This window comes from Capricornis sumatraensis, chromosome X, assembly GCF_032405125.1.
Source record: "Capricornis sumatraensis isolate serow.1 chromosome X, serow.2, whole genome shotgun sequence".
In the NCBI taxonomy this organism is placed as follows: Eukaryota; Metazoa; Chordata; class Mammalia; order Artiodactyla; family Bovidae; genus Capricornis; species Capricornis sumatraensis.
Window position 1 is genome coordinate 115,568,594 of NC_091092.1, and position 7,900 is coordinate 115,576,493.

Below are 7,900 nucleotides of genomic sequence, written 5' to 3' on the forward strand. Positions count from 1 at the left end.
AAACAAAAGAAAACTGAAGAGGATTTTCACTTTTATGCAAAAAGGCAACAACGAAAAACCGCATTTAGCACCTGTTTTGTGGCAGACTCTTATAGAGGAAGCGCATGCACCTAACGAGCAATTGCGGCACCGTTAAGATGCTCCTCCTGGAACTACACCGAATATTTCACCGTCAAACCTCCATAGCTGTGAGCATCTATGCTTTATCTTGATTTATTTTGTGTAGCTGTTAGCAGGATGTGTCCTACAGTAATTGCTTCTTAGCTATATGACTTTTTGGCTTATGAAAGTTGTCATAGAAACCTATACTTTGGACAGTGAGGAAACCTGTACTTTATTACCTATGCAGTGAGATAACTACATGTGTGCTTGAGTGTGCTCTAAATATTGCATAATATATTACTTAAAATCTAATAAGTGTTTTGAAGTAGTATCCTTCAAATTAAACACATTAATCATTATAAATCAAACTATGTGATGCTTCCTGGATAGAACTCTTTCATTAATGAGCTATATAAACACTTATAACTAAGTAAAATCACACAAATTTAAAACCTTTTCTAAAACTTGACAAAACTATGAAAGATCACTAGAATCTGTTCTAACCCCATATATTTTACATTTTCCAAAAGATGTTCTTACCAAAACATTGCTCCAATGATCCTTTACTGTATCCCATTCATACTTTAGAGATTTTCTACAAAGCCAATCCTATATTAATTACACAAAGTAAATAAGATTTTTTTTAAATGCATATAACTTCCATTAAAAAGGCTATCTAAATTTAAAAATCTCAACCATTGCTTTACATTATACAACACTAAAGTTTTGAAAAATCAGAAATAAAGGAAAACAAGCAACATGAAAAATGAAGAATACAGTAAAATTCAGAAAATACTCTAGTGTATAAAATATTTTAGAAAGGTTGGATCATTATCCAACTGGTGTATCACTTAATTCACCCTCTAGAACTTGCCATATTTTCCTTTCCTTTTACATTGTAATTTAGTACTGAGTATCACTCCACATGCTTCAGTCAGAAACTACAGGTTAGTAACAACGGCAGCAACAACAAATCAAGAAATGAAGAAGTTAAAATATGGCAAATCCAATCTTCTATGGTGCCTATTTGTCACTTACTTTTGTTTCTATTTAATTCAAAATGCTTAATAGCAATTCTTTGAAAATATGATTCTATAGAAAAGTCAGATATTCTGAAGTGATTTTTACCTATTACATCTGTATCTATAGCTATATCCACATATAAATCCCTGAAAGACACGTGGTTCATATGTTAATTTCACACTGTTGAAGCAGAATCCACTAGACCATTATTTATCCTTCTTACATGAAATGGGGAAAAATGTTCATGGAATACTTTATGCCAGGAACATCTGTCCTCAGGGGTGCTGTAAAGACAACATGTGTACTGAAAGTTACAAATTAAGTAACTTCAACATATTAGCAGATCATAATGAATAAGTTGTTCATGTTTCTTATTTTATTATACATATAATATTAAAATTAAAAGATAAATATGTAAATTGTTAACCTTATATAATTAGGAAATTGATTTTCTTTTATCCTCATCTCAACTAGGAATACCATATTTTTATGTTAAAATGGGTATAAGGGTCAAACAAGTAATACAAATGAGTTAAGCAGGAGACATTTAATATGGAGTGATGGGGACAAGGGCAAGGTGGAAACCCTCTTTAAATCTGCATTAGGATAATAAGGAACATCGTGAAAGTCCATGATATGGGGAAAAGCTGTACTGAGTATTCTGTCAAGAGCACTCTTCTGAGTTATATCTGCCTTTCATTATCTTTGAGTTATCTAACAACTCAATTGTAGAAAAATGATTAAAAGGTAAATACGATTCTTGTCCTTAGAAATGTAAATAAAGAGTGCTTCTTAGAAATGTGATTGATAATTGCCCTGTGGATAATAAGCAATTCTGCATCTATTTCTAACTTCATTTCAGAATTCCTAAAAACTTTATATGAGTTTTACTTTGTTTCATTGATTCTCTTTTTAAACTAGTTTTAACATCTTACTAGTTTCCTCAATAAGTAATGAGCTAAATAAAAATCTTTGAGTCATGATCTTCTTACATTCATGAGTCATGATATTATCTCTTTTGAAATTGATTTTAATTGAATCTATATACCAATGGACAAATAAATCATATCAGGAGAACTCCACCCAAGAATTCTGAAAAGGTTTATTAACATGCAACAAATATAAAATACCTATACTTAACCAATTGACCAAAATTGGTATTTTGTATCATTTATCTACCATTTACCTGAAGTTTGAATGATAAAATAATGTATGCTTTATAATCAATCATTAAAAGCTAGATCAAAAATGCATGTCTGTTTAGCAAGCAGTACCAGAATTTAAAAGCATGTTTATAAGAGGACAAGATTGGTCACAATAATCTCAAAAATACTTTTTAATACAGATATTCTGAGATTCTTTACTGCTATCCCTTGCAGTTCATGAAACAACAGAAGATAGTTTGTGCCCTTCTCCCTTGAGAACAAGACTATCAATGTTAACGCCCTCCATTACCTCAATAAGCAATAAACTTAGCTTTGCTTCAAGAGAAGGTTATTTAGGTACTGTTTTCCAGAAGCTGTGGCTTCCCTGATCACTCAGATGGTAAAGAATCTGCCTGCCATGTGGAAGACCTGGGTTCGATCCCTGGGTTGGAAAGATCCCCTGGAGAAGGGAATGCCAACCCACTCCAGTATTCTTGCCTGGAGAATCCGATGAATAGAGGAGCCTGGCATGGAGTTGCAAAGAGTCAGACACAACTGAGCGACTAACACTTTCACTTATCCAGAAGCTGTAATTCAACACTATTTAATTGTAAAGGATCTGCAGTTCATTAACTTATTAACTATATATCTAGCTGCAGAATGATTTAAATAATTGAAAATAATTTTATAAAACTTTGTTGGTTGATCTTATATATTCTTCTCTGTGATTTATTTCTGAGATGACCAATACTCCTACTTCTGAAGTATAATTTGATTTCTGATTACCTATTTATTCACATTTTCAGCTTACCCCTCAAGTTTAAAATCTAACTTCCCTAGTATTCCATTTCCTAAGTCATTCAGATTACCAGCAAAGAAGTACAACATACCCTTATTTTATATATTAGAAAGCTCTGTGATACATAAGAGTTTTAAGAATTATCATTTGATATCCATTTAGTTTCCAAGGAATGCTACCAAATTTAATCTTACATACAAAGTATAAATAATGAAATATGATTATAGCATATACTTTAAACGATCAAAAGTTTTGGATTAAAATTTTACAATAAATTTTATGTACTAAAATATATGTAAAAGTCTTTTTTAAAGAATGGCTTCAAAAATTCCTTTTTGTTTATTAAACTCAAGTATTTATAGTGAAAAGAATGTAAGATAAAAAGTTTCTACTAGAAAAACATAGTAAAAACTCTGAAGTCAGTTTTGTTTCTTCTAACATGAGCAATATCTGCAAGCCTTATTCCTTAGATCAGAGCTTCCAATTTGTGCCCACATATGGCTATTTACAGTTAGATTTAGGGATTTCCCTAGTGGCCCAGTGGTTAAGGTTCTGTGCTTCCAGTGTAGGGGTCACAGGTTTGATCCCTGGTCAGGAAAATCCCATGCCCATGGATGGAGGAGCCTGGTAGGCTGCAGTCCATGGGGTCGTGAAGAGTCAGACAAGACTGAGCAACTTCATGTTCACTTTTCACTTTCATGCACTGGAGAAGGAAATGGCAAACCACTCCAGTGTTCTTGCCTGGAGAATCCCAGGGACGGGCGAGCCTGATGGGCTGCCGTCTATAGGGTCTCACAGAGTCGGACACGACAGAAGCGACTTAGCAGCAGCAGCAGCAGGAAACTAAGACCGCATATGCTGCTCAATGCAACCAACAAATAAATAAATTTAAATCATTCTAGTTTCTTAATGGCAAAAACCACAAGTTAAGTGCTTAACAGCTAAACCTAGTTAGTGATTACCTTACTGGTCAACAGAGAGAGAGAATAGTTCCATCACTGCAAAAACTTCTACTGAACAGTGTTATATCACCCTATATTATCAATATTCAATTTTGGCAAAAACCAAACAAAAGTCAATATTTTCATCATAAATATCTGTTTATGCAGTGCTATTTCATTTATTCAAAAAGAAAGAGAGCCTTATATAGGGTTGTGTAAAGAGAAAATTTTTAGTAAAACATAACCATGACTCATCCAGATACATTCAAAATGAGTATGTGTTCAAGATTTTCCTCCTACTCATTCAATGAAGAGACCTGGCACATGTAATAACCAGTTTACATTACTATTTTCTATAGATATTTTCCTTGTGGTTACCATGGGGACTACACTACATAAAACATAGTAAAGTTGTAACACGCTGTTTGAAACTATCTTAATTTGATAACTTCAATCACATCTACTCCCAGATATTAACCATTCTCACTACAAAAAGAGACATGTTAATTAAGTGAAGAGATGGAGGTGTTAGCTAATACTTAACAGTGGTAATCATTTTGCACTATATACATGTATCAAATTAACAAAATACACTTAAGTTTACATAATGTTATATATCAATTATATCTCAACAAAGCAGTAAAAAAACTACCTTCTTACATTTCTGCCCCCTACTTAATGTTACTGATGTCACAAAATACATTTCTCCATTATGTGTATCCATTAACACAGATTTAGTTATCTTAATGTCTATTTTCGATTCTATATCAGAATTAAAATTAATTTATGCACCAGTATTACAATACTACAGTATTCTATCTTTGTCTATATATCAGTGTTTACCTTTACTAGAGTTTTACATTTTCATACAGTTTGGTGTTGCCATCTAGCATCTTTTTTTTTTTAACAACTAAAAGAATACCCCATAGCGTTTCTTATAGGGCATGTCTAGTGGTAAGGAACTCAACTCTCTCAAGCTTTTACTTATCTGATAATGTCTTAATTCCACCTTCATTTCTGAACCACAGTTTTGCCAAATATAGTGTCCTTGTTTAACAGGTGTTTTCCTTTTAGTACTATGAATATATCACCTCATTCCTTTCCAGCTTCCAAGGTTTCAGCTGAGAAATCTTCTGATAATTCTAAGAGTTCCCTTGCATGTGGTGAGTCACTTTTCATTGGCTACTTTCAAGACTCTGTCCATGATTTAGAACAATTATACTATGTCTTACTGTGGATCTCTTTGAATTTATCACAGTTGGAGTTTGTTGAGCTTCCTGAATATGTCCACTTCTTTCCTTAAATTTGGGAAGATTTTATCCATTATTTCTTCATATCAGCCCTCTGCTCTTTTGTCTCTTTCTCCTTCTGCCATAATTTATGGAATGGTCCTCTTGACTCATAACTCAGATGATAATGAATCGGCCTGCAATGCAGGGGACCGGGTTCAACCCCCGAGTTGGAAAGATCCCCTGGAGAAGGGAATGGCAACCCACTCCAGTATTCTTGCCTGGAGAATTCCATGGACAGAGGAGCCTGGCAGGCTACAGTCCATGGGGTAGCAAAGCGTAGGACACAACTGAGCAACTAAGACTTTCCTTTTTCCCTCTTGATGGTATTACAACTATATTAGATTCTCTTCACTTTTCTTCATTCTTTTTTCTCCTCTGACTTGACAGCTTTTCAGTTCAGTTCAGTTCAGTCACTCAGTCGTGTCCGACTTTTTGCGACCCCATGAATCGCAGCACGCCAGGCCTCCCTGTCCATCACCATCTCCCGGAGTTCACTCAGACTCACGTCCATCGAGTCCGTGATGCCATCCAGCCATCTCATCCTCGGTCGTCCCCTTCTCCTCCTGCCCCCAATCCCTCGCAGCATCAGAGTCTTTTCCAATGAGTCAACTCTTTGCATGAGGTGGCCAAAGTACTGGAGCTTCAGCTTTAGCATCATTCCTTCCAAAGAAATCCCAGGGTTGATCTTCAGAATGGACTGGTTGGATCTCCTTGCAGTCCAAAGGACTCTCAAGAATCTTCTCCAACACCACAGTTCAAAAGCATCAATTCTTCAGCGCTCAGCCTTCTTCACAGTCCAACTCTCACATCCATACATGACTACTGGAAAAACCATAGCCTTGACTAGACAGACCTTAGTCAGCAAATAATGTCTCTGCTTTTGAATAAATGACCTGCATTTTAGTTCACTGTTTTCTTCTTTTCTTCTGCTTTGTCAAATCGTTGTTGAATGTTTCTAGTGAATTTTTCAATTTAATTACTGTATACTTCAACTACAGAACTTCTATTTTGTTTTTTTCTTAATACTTTCTATCTCTTGATATTCTCATCTGCTTTCTGCATCATTTTCTTGATTTCATTTAGTGTTGCCTGTTTTTTTTCTCTCAGCACATCAGGCAATTTAAGATGGTCATTTTGAAGACTTTCTCAGGTAATTCATTGACCTCTGTTTCTTTACAGTTCATTCCTGGAGATTAAATTTGTTCCTTTGATTGAGTTATGATTCCCTTATTGAATGCCTTGTGATGATTTGTTGATATTTCCACATGTGAAAACAATAGCCAGCTCTCCAAGTCTTTATGAACCAGCTTCACACAGGGGAAGACCTCTACCAATTAGCCTAATAGAGATCCTGAGGACCTCTCAAAGCTTTCCTGAGAATCTAACTTCTCTAGGATACTGTGTATAATGCCCCAGTTAAAGAGCTTTTCCTATTTTTACTTGAGAGCTTGTAACTTCTTCCTCCCTCTGGTGTCTTTTTGCAGTGCTACAGTCCCTCTAGTGCTTTAACAAGCCTCAGTGCTCACTTATTATTATTTTTTTTTAACTTACATGATTTTATTTTTAATCATACACTTTTTATTGAGGCAATATTGGTCTATAACATTAAATTTCATGTGTACAACATATTTTGGCTTCTGTATACACTAGAGTATGTTCACCACCAAAAGCTTGCTGCTGCTGCTGCTGCTAAGTCACTTCAGTCGTGTCCGACTCTGTGCGACCCCATAGACAGCAGCCCACCAGGCTCTGCCGTCCCTGGGATTCTCCAGGCAAGAACACTGGAGTGGGTTGCCATTTCCTTCTCCAATGTATGAAAGTGAAAAGTGAAAGTGAAGTCACTCAGTCTTGGCTGACTCTTCACGACCCCATGTACTGTAGCCTACCAGGCTCCTCCGTCTATGGGATTTTCCAGGCAAGAGTACTGGAGTGGGGTGCCATTGCCTTCTCCATCCAAAAGCTTAGTCTCCATCAATCAACATACTGCTACTTAACAATCTTTATCCATCCCACCCTACCCCCACCCTTCTTTACCACTGGTAACTGCTACTCTGTTTTCTGTATCTATGTGTTTAATTTTATTTGGTTTAGTTCATCCATTTATTTTTTTATTCCATATATGAATGAAATCACACAGTATTTGTGTTTCTCTATTTCACTTATTTCACTTCAAATAATGCCTTCACAGACCATTCATACTATCAAAAATAGCAAAATTTCATCTTTCTATAGCTGAGTAGTATTCCATCATATACATGCTGAAACCAGCGTTAACAAGTGTACTGCCTATGTTGTATTCTAAGAAATTTACAGTTTCAAGTCTTCGAGTCTTTAATCCATTTTGAGTTGATTCATGTGTATGATATAAGATGATGGTCTAGTGTCATTTTTTTGCATGTGGTTGTACAGTCTTTCCAACATCATTTATTGAAGCAACTATCATTTTTCCATTGTATATTCTGTGTTCCTTTGTCATAAATTAATTATCAGTATTTATGTGCTTGCTTTCTAGACTTTCATTTCTTTTGCATTGATTCATGTAACTGTTTTTTTTTTTTTCTTATACCATGCTCTTTTGATTACTACAGCTGTGTGGTA